Source organism: Haemaphysalis longicornis, unplaced genomic scaffold (genome assembly GCF_048455015.1).
Source record: "Haemaphysalis longicornis isolate Haplotype H1 unplaced genomic scaffold, Haemaphysalis longicornis Haplotype H1 scaffold_6, whole genome shotgun sequence".
NCBI lineage: Eukaryota > Metazoa > Arthropoda > Arachnida > Ixodida > Ixodidae > Haemaphysalis > Haemaphysalis longicornis.
Window position 1 is genome coordinate 68,875,283 of NW_027526407.1, and position 13,605 is coordinate 68,888,887.

The 13,605-nt window shown below is 49.8% G+C and overlaps 1 protein-coding gene across 1 annotated transcript in view; it reads right to left on the bottom strand.

Annotated features, from left to right (window-relative positions):
* Positions 1 to 4,105: 4,105 nt before the first annotated feature.
* The window catches only part of LOC144143067 (uncharacterized), a 28,393-nt gene continuing 18,893 nt past the window's right edge, over positions 4,106 to 13,605 (bottom strand). Inside the window, exons 8-12 of the mRNA XM_077674883.1 lie at positions 12,367 to 12,758; positions 9,048 to 9,210; positions 7,456 to 7,512; positions 5,739 to 5,916; positions 4,106 to 4,239 (exon numbers count right to left, since the gene is read on the bottom strand). The gene's annotated coding sequence lies outside the window, so the exon portion shown is untranslated. The remainder of the gene's footprint in view (positions 4,240 to 5,738; positions 5,917 to 7,455; positions 7,513 to 9,047; positions 9,211 to 12,366; positions 12,759 to 13,605) is intronic.

The following is a 13,605-nucleotide window of genomic DNA, read 5'->3' on the forward strand; positions in this document are numbered from 1 at the left end:
TGACATAATTAGTGCATTCAACAAGCAGAACGACGCAAGTCGCATTTCTATATCTCCCACTCAGCGGACCAAAAGTATCATGGCATATTGTATCAGGGCAGGTTGAATTTACAAGTTCCTGCTCCTAATATTGCGTCGTCAACAAAAATTCGCTAAATGTGTTGTAACTTATAATGCTGAGACTGGATTGTTACAATATTTTTTGCGTTAGTTAAAACACAATCCAAGATTAACATTTTAAATTCTTGTGAAAAGACAGATCCACTGATAATCACCCATAAAAATCAACGGTTTTCAAGGACCATTAAAAAATTCCAGGACTTTCAAGGCCTTGAAATTGACACTTCTAAATTCAAGGGTTTTCAAGGTTTTCAAGGACCTGTGCGAACCCTGCAAGTTTATTAGCCATTTTTATTCAAGATCTAGCAGTTCTAAAGGACAAAAAAAAATTGTGCCATATCCACGGAATGAATGATGATAAGTGGGGCAAAGCTCGAGAGGGGGAGATCATCGCGGTAACTGTAACTCTCCCGTGAAAGTTCGCCCATTACATCATTAAGAAAGACGTAAGACTGTGTGCGTACATTGTACAAATCAACTTTTATTTTCGGAGTCAATGCTCCCAGGCCCAGACCTGGTGAAAGACCCCGCGCCATCGAGGACTACCCCGCACCTCCACCACAATTTGTCACGTAGGATGGGACACAACGGTAAAGAAAGAACTTTTATTTAGGGCGAACTTGTGCCCGAACAAGACGAGAGGAAACGAGCAAAGGTCCTTGCGTCTCGTTCGATCTCCGAGAACGACTGCCTGCGTTCGTGGCGTGATCTCTTGCGTGATCTCCCCCTCGCAGTGCACGTGCGCTCGCGCCTCCGTTGGCGAACACAGACAAGCTCGCGCTCCCGGTGCCGAGTTTGCGCTGCCGGCTGCAGCCGGTTCTTGCGCGTGCAACGCGGCCCACTTTGCGACATCTCCGCAAGCATGCGGCGGTCACGTACCACGAGACGCAAGGGATGGACAGACCCATGACTTAAGGAGCTTCACCCCTAAAACTGAATGAAGCTCTCGCTACCGCCTAAGACTCGAAGGTAGCGAAGCTGTATGCAACCTTCAGGACGGTTAAAGTCCATGATTGCAGCCGATTTGCTTCTTCGCTGCCGCAACGACCTTTACTCGATCGTTGCTATAAGTGTGAGCTTCTTTCATTTTTTTGGAAGCGATAATCATTAGACATCACTTTGGAGGGGCATACGCTAAACGTCTTTCTCGTCCTGAGCAAGTGTTGCCGCAATTACGGCGAACGCTAGAGTTCTCTCTCTCTCTCCCTCCCTCCCCTTTTTTTTATCTCGTAAGTGGGTATGCTTTACAAACGTGCGCCAGGGACACTGGGTGGGCGCCGCGAGGCACGCGCACACGAGTGCTCTGCATTTTGGTATTTTTAGCTGCAGAAGAGAAAAATTGATTTGCTAAAGTTTCGCTGCTAAACTTCTGATATCAGTGTGTCAAATTGAGAAAAATACCGGTTTGGGCGAGTTAATTATGTTCCGGTTCGACTTGACCACTTACTGAACAGGTTCACAAGCCTTGAGCCAGTTTGCGAACGGGTTCGGCGAGTTTAATTACTAGCAAATTTGCTAGTAATTAAAAACCATTAAGTGTGGAAAAATTTTTATAGTTCATTTTGTGCCAAACTTGGTGGCACGCTATCCACCAAGCACAGCTGTTGCATTATCCGACATCTATAGGCACAACCCCCGCGCAATCGTCCAGGACCCAAAATGTTGACCGACCCCTACACAACCACCAAAAGACGCCCCAGCAGCTTATCCCCTCAACCCAGGGCAAATGATTTGGCACAACCCCACTAACCCAAGCTCACCCTGACAATCGGGGAGACCCAAACCCTAAATTTGACGCCCCTTTCACAATGCAAGAACTCTAGTAAGCCCTGACGAAAATCACACACCGACCGGGCTGTGATAAAATAGCATTGCGCAACCTCCTGCAAAACTTGAACGACCACCACGTAGGAGCCCTTCTATCCTACCCACTGGCGCTACGCAGACATTACTTGCGAAAACCGCACAACGCTATCACAGCGGATAATTTGCGCCCCATACCCCTAACCTTCAGTGTCGGGGAAACTAATTCGTACTGCTGGTTACCCGAAGACTCGAGGACTTCCTCGAGGAAAGAGACGCCCACCCCCTGACACCATGTTTGGCGTTCGCTCCCACTTGCCCGCTCGGAGTCATTCACCTCCAAATCAAAGAGGAGCTCGTGTGCACCGCCTCAGTTGCACCCACTAGGGGCCTGTTGCACCCACTAGGGGCCTTTGACAACGTCGCACACGAGGTGCAAGGTTTCCAGGCGCCATGGATGCTTCACCTTTCCCATGCACTGCGCTAGCCAAGTCCCACTACTCCGGTTGTCTTAGGCCAGGGTATGACGTTGGCGGGCGGCCAGGTAGCGTGAAGTTTGTATGTTTCCCACGTAAATATACACTTTCAAAAACCCACTTTAGCGGTTGTCGTGTCACCAGTGCTGCACAAAGACCACTGCAGATACCAACATCGGAGCAGAAGTCTAGTGTAAAGAACCACCATCCAACCTAGCTATACTCGAGGCAATTCTCACCAGGCTCCAACTACTACATAAGGGCATTCCCTTCACCTCGTCCAGCCAGAATACACATCGGCCCACATACATCCGACGTTATAATGGTACCAGCCAAATGCATCCCACAGCGATCTGCCCGTTGGTTCTTAAAGGGACACTGAAGTGATATGTAAACATTGCGGGATTACTAGCGCAAATTGTAGTCTGGAGTCCCCAGGCCATGTTTCGACCACTCTGGGCGCGTTTACGCGATTTTATTTAGTAGAAAAATTAATTCTAAAATGCTGTCCTCCTCTCTTTACGCTCGCCCATTTTCTGCGGCGTTTTCGCGTGACGTCGCGAGGAGCCGAGCTCGCAATTGGCTGCGCTACTGCACGGCTCCCCGGCCTTCAGACAGAGTCAGTCGGCCCAGCGTTTCGTCCGCCGGCCGCCGACGGGTCGTCGCAATTCGTTCGCTCAGTTGAAACGAAGCCAGGACACGTTTGTGAATGGAAGAATGTGCCTTTCTTTACTTGGTTAGTGTGTACACTGTATCTATAGCTCCAAGTCAAGGTCGCTTCACACAAGCGCCGCAGAAGCGCACATGCGACGCTTCGCTGACTGGTACGCCAGTAGGAAAATATAAGGCCTCTTGAAGGCGGGAGAAGAGTCAGCGAAGTCAATATAGGTACTAAGGAAATAAAATCAACTGATATTTTTACAGTATAGTGTAAAACTAGGGTGCAGGAAGCACTTTTTCGCGCTGGGCGAACAAGCACAGCAGCCAGCAGCACGACTACGCATCTGCGAACGCTTTTCCGTTTAAGATATGCAATTGCTAGACCCGAGATATTGCGGAAACTTGGGGGATGCTTACTTCACGAGCGCAAAACAACAGTCACCTAAACTGCTTGCAATGCTAAACCTAAATAAAAGATAGTGTAAACTGGTTATACATTATATACCTTATATTTCCAAGGTCAGCAGCGCTCGCCCGTGGCCGAGTGGTGTGGAGCGCTAGGTATGTCAGCGCAAGTGTTTTGCAAGTCACAAGTTCGAATCCCCGCGGGTACCGCGGGTACGGGTATGTGCTGGGTTCAATGCGGCGGCCGGGAATTGAACCCGCGACCTCGGGGCTTTGGTGGTTCTGCAAGGCTAGGTTCAACTGTAATGGCGCTTAAGTGTCATCAGTACTTTTCCAACCTCGCCGACTGTGGTCACATGCGACATGATCCCAGCCAACATTCGTCCATAAGAAAGAAGCAAAAAAAAAAAAAAAAAACACGCTCTTGCCCAATGAAAAGAACAAAAATCACCACCCCACCCGAAAAAAAAAAAAAAAAAAAAACCACCATAAGTTCATTTGGACCTGTCGAAAACACAATTGAAAAAATTGGAAGTTCAGTTCGCTTCAATTGGTTTGTGTTTTTGGCAGGCAATCAATTGGCCTCCCAGTGGTTTTTTTCGGCTGGGGCAGGCAGAAGGCAAAGTACACAGCACGATTGCTGGTTTTCACAAGTTTATTTTCGAACCACTACCGTGGAGACCGCTTAAAAGTCCACACTTGCAAATCAGATGGTGGAAAGGGTGACCAGCACGCGCATCCCTCAGGGCACACCGCCATCCATGCGCTGGTTCACCTGGACAGAAGGAGACGAGAGCTCTCGTTAGGTTAGTGCAATGGCGAATTTGGTTGGGCGTTTACAAGCGCTCTGGAGTGCTCTGAAAAGCAGCCGCGCCTTCGGTTGGTAGAATTCGAGCACTCAAACTACCTTCGGTTGGTTCTTTTGGAGCGTCGCCCTCCGACTCTGAGCGCTCCCGACCACTCTGACTTCGAAGTGAGAGCGCGTTGTGATCTGGCCGGGAGGACGGGTCACGTGACACAAAACGGCGTGGTTTACCTGGCGGCTTCCCGTGCTCGCTGCACGGTGGCGCTACAGGCGTGCAGCTCCGAGATCTCCGATGCATTCGGTTGGTACGCTGCTCGTGCTCTGAATGCGAGCGACTCCGAGCCAGAGGACCGGAGCGGCCAACCGAATACGCCGTAAGTGTTGGCCCAGTGACAATGGAGTCTTACTCCTCGACATCCGGCATATTACTCGCCCTATGGCATCAATAAAAAAAGGCGATCCTCAACTGCACTAATGCCAGGGCTACAAGCACACCCCCATCAAAGGCTACAGTTTGACTTGGACCATCCGGGTTCCTTCTATTTAAGCGAGATCTCGTACACTCAGGAATTTCCAAATTCCACGTCTGCCCATAGTAAGGGCGCTTTGGGAAGGAACATTTACTCAGCAGACTATGGACACTAAACTGCCAGGTTCGCCTTCGAGAAGACACACTCTAGCAGGGACCCAACTGACTACTGCCAGTCCCCAATTACCCACAACACAGAAAATAAATTTGGGGCTGCAATCACCCAGATAGTGTTATTCAATTTCAGCTATCTTCTGAATTTACTCCAGCTTGTGTTCTTAGGCTATGATGTTCAAAGAAAAATGCGTTTCCAAATGTCTTTTCACAAACATGCTTCATATGAGCAAAAAAGACCGAAATGAAACAGTAACTAGCTGCGCAATCCAATCCGCAGCACTTTTCGTAAGCCAACAGATGCCAATCTGAATCCACCCCTGCCCATGTGATCCATTGCGGCGGACAATTCCTCTCTGGGTATCATGGCTCAAAACCCTATGACATCCTCCACTGTACGTCCAGTATTTTTTGCTCCTTTGCTCTGTTTGTTCATGACTGTTCGAGCGAGCTACCTGCACACTTGCACCCCAAGGCGAGACACTTCACCAAAATGAAAACAAACAAAGCCTAATACTCGTGGAAGTGAGACAGCCTATTTGATAGCACTTATTTGCTGTGGTTCGACTCTTTTCAAGAAGATGCAGTAGGTGGAAGTTGCAAGATAGATTTATGCTATGTTTAGGTGCCCCTACTTCTGTTTTTCCTTTGCAAAAATACTCGGGCACGCTCTAGCAATTCCACTTTACCATTCACGACTTGCAATATTGCTAACCTTACAGCAGAACAAGGAGATAAAAGGGCACTCACGATACACCTACTGCGTGCATCATGTCTGACATGAGAAAACAAAGCCTTGTACCAAAACTGTAACTTACTGACTCACCAGGTTTCGATATCCTTGCAAGGTGCACTTGTGAAAGCCAGTTGTAGGCCCGAGAAAAGCTGGCACGGCTACAACCTGCCTTTGCCAAGCTCTTGCTTTAGGGGCGAAGCACCTTACGGCCGCGGCTTGTCCGTCCGGCACTCGTGCTCACGGCACAGCACCGTGTAAATCGAAACATCTGTAAACAGAAGGTTCACAAAAGGTTAACAAGAACAAAATAAAAGGTTCACAAAAGGTTGCAGAGAGAGGGAGAGAGAGAGAGAAAGAAAGAGAGAGAGCGCTGTGGCGCAAATGCGTATCTACGCACGTTCCCGACCACACATTCTCTTTCTGCCATGGATGAAAACGAACGTAAGGTGCGGCATGCGGCGACTCAACGTCTATGCAGACAAAAAGCTACCCCGGAGGCGAGAGCTCGGGAAGCGGCGGCAAAATGGCAAAAACACCAAGCGGACCCGGAGTCGAGTGCTCGGGAAGCAGCGGCCCAACGGCAACGCCGACAACAAGCTACCCCGGAGTACATACTGTACACACCCGTTGTCGCTCATTTACACGCGCGAGTGGGCAACGTCACGGGTGATTTACGGTACGAACGATCCCCAGCGCTTCGCCCATCGTCATGATCCACTTCGTGGAGATGCGTGAATTTTTTTGCTGGTGGGCTTTGCTGGCCGAAGTGCAGCCCACCATGCACACCCTTTCTCAAAATTGTCTGGGCTAATCCTAAGCCAGCTGGACCACAAAAATTCAAAGAATAAAAGCTTTATCTTTCATCATCATCATCATCACCAGCCTATCTACGCCCACTGCAGGGCAAAGGCCTCTCCCGTTATTCTCCAATTACCTCGGTCCTGTGCCAACTGTGACCAATTTATCCCCGCAAACTTCTTGATCTCATCTGCCCATCTAACTTTCTGCCACCCCCTGCAACGCTTGCCTTCTCTGGGGATCCACTCTGTTACCCTTAATGACCAGCGGTTATCTTGCCTTCGCGTTACATGCCTTGCCCACGTCCATTTCTTCTTCTTAATTTCTACTAATATGTCTTTAACACCAGTTTGCGCCCTGACCCACTCCGCTCTTCTTGTCCCTTAATGTTACACCTATCATTTTCCGCTCCATTGCCCGCTGAGTCGTTCTCAATTTAAGTTGAACCCTCTTAGTGAGCCTCCAAGCTTTATCTTTAATGTGACAAAATTAGTTTACGACAGCGAGAAAGTTTCACCCGCTCAGGGCATATAAGCTTGTACATTGCATTTTTTGCGTCCAGCGCACTTTTGATTGACTGATTGTAGGGTTTAACGCGCTGAAGCAACACAGGCGATGAGGCAAGCCGTAGTGAAGGGCTCCGGATTAATTTTGACCACCCGGGGATCTTTTACGTGTGCCGAAGTCAACAAGCGGGCATTTTTGCCTTTTGCTTCCATCAGAAAAGTGGCCACTGCAGCCGGGAATCAAACTGCGCACATTTGGCTTGGCCTCAAAAACTTTGACAAAGACTGTGCAATTAGGGCAGCATTGAGCTGTTGCCATGCCAGCTTGCCTATTAAATTTCCTCAGTCTATGTATCTTCCAGCCAGTGGCAATGGCCGCCTGATTATCAGTTTCCGAAAACATTATCTGTAGTGAGTACGTATGTGTTGTGCATGCTCCTCCCCGTACTTGAAAAAATAGTGAGTGCACTTAACCACTAAGAGGTAGAAAAAAACAGACTTACTTGAGTTGGTAAAGGTCCTGGAACGCAGTTGGCATAGCCATAGTCAACAAAGAAGACCTGCACAAGGAAAAACGCACTTCAGCTACTTTACGCCTGAAGACAACCGCAACCAGCACACGGTGTGAAACAACTCAACCCGGGGGAGACGCACAGCGAAAACATCAGCGTGCAACCAGACCGTCCAGAAGCTTGCAAAGAAGTGCTTGCCGGCTGACACAATCACAGAAGGTGAGATGTGACTGCGGCATCCCACCGCCCACTGCGACTCGCCCCGAAGTGTCGCTGTGCAGGTCAGCAGGCACCAGTGATGCGCCAAATGCAGGTGTCAGAAAACCCCAGAAAAGTACGGTCTTCAATGGAGCAATCGAACATCAAGGAAAGACGCCCCACAGGCAATAAGGGACTTCAAGAGGGAGTGCAGTCAAATGGGGAAGGAGAAGAGGCCACACTCCTGAAACAGCACCCAGCGTCAACGACCCAGGTCAGCTTGACAACTGCTCAGGCCAACACAGAAGAGTTCGAGGATGCGATGTTGGATTGAGACCCCTGTGGTATTTGGGGCAATGAAAAGAACCGGCTGAGCTGCTGTGCTGCGACTCCCAGGCTTCACACCCATGGCAGTTCCTGCTCGCACCCGAGGTTACGCACCACCAGCTCTGGGCTGCGACGGCCAAGCTCGCTACTGCCAAGCCCCCCTCACACGAGTGACGTGTGCACTACAACTGGCACCACTGGAAAGCAAGCAATGGCTACCAACATGACTATAGTATTCTGTAAACTCTAACAATGGGGGCATCTCGGTACCTCGGTGCACAGTTAATTGCTGTTCTGCGAAATATCACCCACCTGTAATAGATGATATTTTGTATATCCGATCTACCTGGCAGGGAATTCACTGAGGTGGCAATTCTTTTCGCTTCTTGGCCACTCTCCAGCACCTCCAATGACCGACCAGGGGAACGAGCGCACAGCACCTCTTGTGCACCTATTGACGATGCCCACTTGCACCCTCTTGACTGGCGACAAGTGCCATGATGCCGCCCCATCACACCACTGCCATGCACCCAAGGTGTTTCTGCGTGCAAAAAGTGCTCTGTGCATTCAGCATTACCCATCTCTTCAGTAACCACATGCAAAATCCACAAACTCAGTTGAGCTATTCTTGTGGCCCCCAACAGTGACTAGGAAAAGGAGTGCAGTCGTACGCAATGCCGTGACAGCACAAGGCATCACACAATGTGGCCCCTGTCAACTACACAGGTTCATGGTTCTCTCCTGAACAGCAGGGGGGCCAGAGCGCTCCCTTGGGGGTGCCACTGGCTCCTGTGGAGAACAGCCCAAACACCACCCTGTCACCTCGCCGTTCAGCAACGTACCGATTGTTACTCACTAACATCCCCGCCAGGGCCCTCAAAGGGAAGGTTGAACGAACAGGCTGTACCATTGCCTCACCTACCCACCGCAGGTGAGCAACCTGAAATTGTTGCACAGTTGCACCCCACCATGCCTTGATCCCCAGAGTCAAGCAGAAGGCCGCATATCAAGCTAGAGACACCCGATGCACTGACTGGCGTCAGAGTGGGAATGCTCACTTCGGCATATCTCTCGCCGTGGGCGTCAGGGGCGTAGATGATGCCCCGCAGTCAAGCAGTAGCACCACCACTGTACAAGCGGGGTGCTGCATGCACATGGCATAACCACAGTCGGGGACTGCCTGTCCATCTGGTACACCTCTCGGTACCAGCCTTTGCACACCTGGAAAGAAGCCAACCACAGTGATTTCAATGAGCAAGTGAGACAACAACATTTCAGTGACACTCAACTCCAAGTGGCACTGAATGGCTCCTCACTTCAACCAATATTGCTGCTGCTGGATGCGAAGAATGCAAGATATCGGGGGTGTTACAGCAATATGGTAAATTGCATATTTTTACCCCTTTACTGGAGCTAACATAGCTGCTACTTCAAATGCACCCCAATTCTCTTCACCCCCTGCCCAGATTGCAAGCCAAAATGGCTGCACATTTGAACTATTTAAACTGGTTTTGCTAATCTTCTGCAGCCCACCAAACGATTTCATTGCAGAGGTGTTCAACTGTATCAGGGGTGGGACAGCAGAGACAGTGTTTTGAGAAAACTTAAATTTGAAGCAGTCAGCAGAGCACTAAATGTGTACTACACAACTGGAATGACTCTGGGACAAAACCAGTTTCCTAGGCAGTGCGAGAGATCCCAACAGTGACCAGCACACCACAGGAGAGAGCATTCGACATCTGTAAAATGAAGTGCAGAGCCTTGCTGTAAAATACGCGATGCACCTGTAAGTGCACCAAGCAAGCTAAATTAAAAGGGAGAGCGCCAATGGATAAGCGATAAGGCGCTTGTCCAAAGTAGAATGCTGAGTGCACAACCATTCCCCCCCCCCCCCCCCCCCCCCCCCCCGCAGCAGGTTTTCTGTGAACAGCAATTAAAAAAGGAAGAGTGCCTTTGGATAAGCGACAAGGCGCTTGTCCAAAGTAAAATGCTGAGTGCACAAAACAGCAATGCCACGAATGGTGTACCATTTCTACAGGGAAGTTCAAAGGCCAACTGCACTCAAATTTCACCTCGACCAAATTTATTTTTAATGTGTGGGAAGTACTACCAAATCAGCTGGGACATGAGTGGTAGCCCCGTAAAACGCCTCGTTAATCAGTCGGAAGTGTTTTAAAAAGCTCCGCTGCATACCACGCAGCATCTGCTGGCGGATCGCGTAAACAGCCATGACGTGCCTGTGACGCTCTGGCCATCCGGGGCTTCTTCCTCTGGCCAGCCACGCAGCTGGAGAACCAGTCGAGCTCTGCTGCGGACGCTTCACCCATGTGCTGTCCTGCTTGTTGGACGGCTGCAACATCATTTTAATGGCCGCACTCTCCTCGATTTCGGTTTCAAAATTGTTGATTTTTGCTAACCGATTGCGGCGTCCACGCGCGTATTTCAACTGTTGTATTTTGCTTTCCTTTTACGCAGACCAGACGGAAGTATTGTTTTTAAGAGGTCGAAATTTTGGGTGCAGTTGGCCTTTTACATAGAGACCAGCTCAACCGCCAGCAAAAATGCCCGTGTTTATACGACTGTGTGGGCCGAAGCTCTTGCACATAACAGCCTGCTGCTACTGTATTCTCCTCCAGCATCCAAGGTCCCACCTCTGCCCAACACCACCCAAGCAAATCACACGCTGCACTTTCACCAACTTGAGCGGTGAACAAACAAAGGAAGACGCAAAATCTGTCTTTAGTGACTTGAAGCCAGGTGCTTCTTCCGAATGCTCGTGTGAAGATTCACTCTTTGGGAGTTCTAATGCAGCATCCCCGCTAAAAGCAGCAACGAAATACGACACTGTGCACCGCAACCCACACATGCCCGGAGGCGAGAAGATGCGGTCACAAAACAGGAGGCTTTGACTGCACAGTCTCCAGTCCTGGCTGAATGTGGTGTAAGCACGACCACTCCATGCTTACCGTGCATCCTCCAAGCACAGCCATTTGCAACAACTAAAGCTCTTCACTTAATAACGCGGCACCTGCAGTCAAAAATAACTGACAGAAGCCCACAAATCCAGGTTAAGGTCAGAATACATGGACAACTTTCACGACAAAGTCCACGCTCCGGAAGATCTTCTGCAGCAGGACGCCGTATATGTTCGCTGGGCCGCATGTTCACTACATGTAGTGAGGATCCTACCGCCCGCCGCTGCTTCACCACTGGGTTGCTCTCAGTTTGGCTAACTAAACTACCATGCCCAAAATCAACAGCGACGTTTGTGAAGCACACCCAGCGAAGAAGCTTTCCACTTGGGTTGTACGTAGTTCAATGATTCTGTGTGAGTCGGGGGCATTTCGTTTGCCAAAATATTCGTTTTCATTTTTCGAAAGCCCGAACAGCAGGAGAAAAAAAAAAACATGGCCTGGTAGAATCGAACAAGCGACCTCCACACAATGACGCCGGCATTTTACCTCTCGTCTACCTAAACAGATGGCACTTTCGTGAAAAATACAACATGTCATGCTAGGCCACCAATACATACAGCTTACTGCTTCTAGTTTGTTTTATTGTAGAGGCGCTCAAATTTATACTACCTGTTCCTCGCGCGACGATCTCGCAGATGAGCCCCATATTGGCGTTAATACAGCTAATGCAGCCAGATCGCCGCCTCTATTCAACCTAATAAAAGCAATTGTACATGCCTATCTCGGCGACACTAACCACAGCAGTTAGAACGACATCATGTTTCACTTGCAGCTGCACGGACTATGCTCGTTGCAACCTCCTTTTCTTCAAACAATGTTTGAATTACAATCCACCTTCCTTTTTTTTTTCTCGAGAAGGTGCAAGGCAAGCACACATCTTTCAAACTCTTTGCTTTCAAAGGCTCCCAAAGTGGCCATCTGCCAGCGCTTTGTAAACGCAGGCAAATCGGAAAGGGTAGATCGGAAGACCTATTTGGTTCCTCCAGTTTGCCGCCGATTAACTTCTCTGGCCTCGCCAGATTGGCAGCGGGCGACGTTTTTTCGCTCCTCATATTCTGGAATATTAACCCTGCAACTTCCCGGTATCATGTTTCTAGCAACCCTCAATCACCTCAACGATTGTATTGTTGGCCAGAAAGCCATAACGGAAAAGTGAGCTTGGTTTTGTGAGCACTTGTTCCGCCTGTGTTTGAAGGCACACAGAACTCTCATTGCGAGTGAGGGGGGGCTCTTTTTTAATTTTTTGTTTACCTCAGCTGCACCGCTACAGCTTTCAGCATGCCAGAGGAAAAGTGCTGAATGCCCAGTTTGAGCAAAGCAGCGTGCAGCAGTCCAAGGGAGGGAGGGGGAGAGAGAGAGAGAGAGAGAGAGAGAGAGAGAGAGAGAGAGAGAGAGCACTGACCGCCTCTAGGTGGATTGGGAGCCACACAGCAGGGTACGCATGGTGTCCTCGTCTACACACTGCACGTAAAAGTGGTGCGGAGTGTAGGCGTGCGACGCGCACACGATGCTGAACTGCCGGGTGAGACCGCATCTGGAAGGGGCCCTCCAAGTCCACTAAGGGCAGCAGAGGGTGCTGCAGCTGGTGGGCTTTGCAGACTGCCCCTCCCAGCCCTTGGCTAAGCCCCGACTCCGGTGTGACCCCAACAACCCCATGGGTTGTTTGCATCACACCGGGGTCGGGTCGTGGGCCGAGGCGGGCTCTGACCCGTTGGGGGCCACGGCAGCGGCCTCGATGTGCGACGCAACTGCCACCATGCCAGGCCGCCTTCCCTCTTGGAATCGGGAACTGCCCTGCAGAGAACAAGACACAATGGCAGAGCGACCGGCATACTGTCCACATCCACGTTTCTATGCGGAATGCAAAGCAATGCCTTTACTAGTCCGGCCAAGAGAGGGAATTTGGTTTTGTTCCCTCCTGCTCAAAATCTGCTGCCAATACTCCATGTAGATGGAGCTGATTCAACATGTTCAAGCTGGAGGAGCATGTATTCATCTATCAATGTAAAGACATCGCAGGGTTTGATCACTTGTGGCAGCCTGGTAGCTAGCCTCCTCAAATGAGCCCAAGAGGACTCCTCTCCCCTGAACTATGGGCTTAAGAAGCGCAGGCTCTGCAAAATGACACCGTCGAATGCCAGCCGCGACAGAAGGTACTCAGTGCATATAATGTAAAAGCTTCTAGCGCCAAACCTTAACGTGTTTCTCTCCGGTTCCCGAGACGAAATTGCACGCCCTGTGTCATAGGCAGACTGTGTCATAGGCAAGAATAGGCGGACCAACGGCTCACTTCTTTGAAACAAAGGCAAAAAAATCAGTAAAAACTTCTACAGCATTCTTCCCAAAGAGTAGCTTTGCAAAGAAGGTTTTATCAGAAAATGCTTGTGTAGCTTTCCTCCTGAACAACATGTTGAGTCAGACAAGATCACTTTTTTCGCAGCTGGAAACTGTTCAATGAACCGGCTTACAGCCATTCTCAAAGTAATTAGCCATCTTGAACGTTCATCTCTTTCCCGCTAGCTACCCGTTCTATTCCCTCTACATCTCGTCCCCTCGGAGCTAGTCGCATGAACTGCTCTCAAGCTTTATTGTAAAGGAGATAGAGATTCCATTCTCTTCAACGCCTGCGGCGTACAGAAGA